General features: G+C 41.9%; 1 non-coding gene across 1 annotated transcript; it reads right to left on the bottom strand.

The window, feature by feature from the left end:
- Window positions 1–729: 729 nt before the first annotated feature.
- Window positions 730–836, bottom strand: LOC112418754 (small nucleolar RNA R71). Its single transcript, XR_003008844.1, has one exon. It is a non-coding gene; the product is annotated as a small nucleolar RNA R71 (small nucleolar RNA).
- Between the last annotated feature and the right edge of the window lie 468 nt (window positions 837–1304).

Genomic DNA, 1304 nt, shown 5'->3' with positions numbered 1-1304 from the left:
TTTTCAACGCTTAAAAACCCCCCAATTTACAATTCTCTTCTCTCTTCTAATCATCTCTAAAAGGTTAATTAAATTGAACTACTCCCTGTCGGAACGATACTCTTTTATACTACTTCGGTAAGACCGTGCACTTGCGGTTTTATGTCATCAAGTCTTTGGCGCCGCTGCCGGGGAGTAAACTAATTTGATTAACTCATTCTTTGTGATTAGAACTCTCTTCTCTTCCTCTTTTCTTTCTTTTGTATTACCACTAACTTCTTGGGTTCTCGGTTTCTTATGCGAAGAAGTAAAAGTCTCGGAGAATTTATTCTTGAGATCGAAAGGTTTTTGCATAAGAAAAAGAGAGAGGCACAAAGTAATACCGGTATGGCTGAACGCACTCTCAAAGAGTATGCTACTCCTTCAACGGAAGAGGCACAAGCTATTATTATGTACCCAACGGTTGAGGGTAATAACTTCGAGATCAAGCCTGCACTACTCAATTTGGTGCAGCAAAATCAGTTTTCTGGATCACCCACTGAGGATCCAAATCTCCATATTTCTTCCTTACTTAGACTCAGTGGCACCATAAAAGAGAACCAAGAAGCCGTAAGACTTCATCTCTTTCCCTTCTCCTTAAGGGATAGAGCTAGCGCTTGGTTCCATTCCCTAGAAGTCGGTTCCATCACTTCATGGGACGATATGAGGCGAGCATTCCTTGCCCGATTTTTCCCCCCATCTAAAACCGCTAAACTTAGAGACCAAATCACACGGTTCAATCAAAAAGATGGGGAGTCTCTCTATGAGGCGTGGGAGCGTTTCAAGGAAATGCTTAGACTTTGTCCCCACCATGGCCTAGAGAAGTGGCTTATAGTCCACACGTTTTATAATGGCTTGTCATATACCACTAAGATGTCTGTTGATGTAGCTGCTGGTGGAGCTCTAATGAACAAAAACTATACGGAGGCCTATGCCTTGATTGAAGACATGGCTCAGAATCATTACCAATGGACCAACGAGAGAGCCATCACTGCTCTTACTCCCTCTAAGAAAGAGGCAGGTATATACGAAGTCTCTGAATATAACCACCTTGCTGCTAAGGTTGAGGCATTAACCCAAAAATTTGAAAAACTTAATGTTAATGCTGTCACACCTCCTTCTGCATCCCCTCCTTGTGAAATCTGTGGTATATCCGATCATATCGGTGTTGATTGTCAGTTAGGTAGTGCTGCCAATATTGAGCAACTAAATTACGCTCAATATAACCAAGGAACGAGGCCAAATCAAAATTTTTACAAAAATCCTCAAGGTTCCTATGGACAAGC

Source organism: Medicago truncatula, chromosome 1, assembly GCF_003473485.1.
Source record: "Medicago truncatula cultivar Jemalong A17 chromosome 1, MtrunA17r5.0-ANR, whole genome shotgun sequence".
Classification (NCBI taxonomy): Eukaryota; Viridiplantae; Streptophyta; class Magnoliopsida; order Fabales; family Fabaceae; genus Medicago; species Medicago truncatula.
This window is presented reverse-complemented; position numbering and strand designations above follow the sequence as displayed.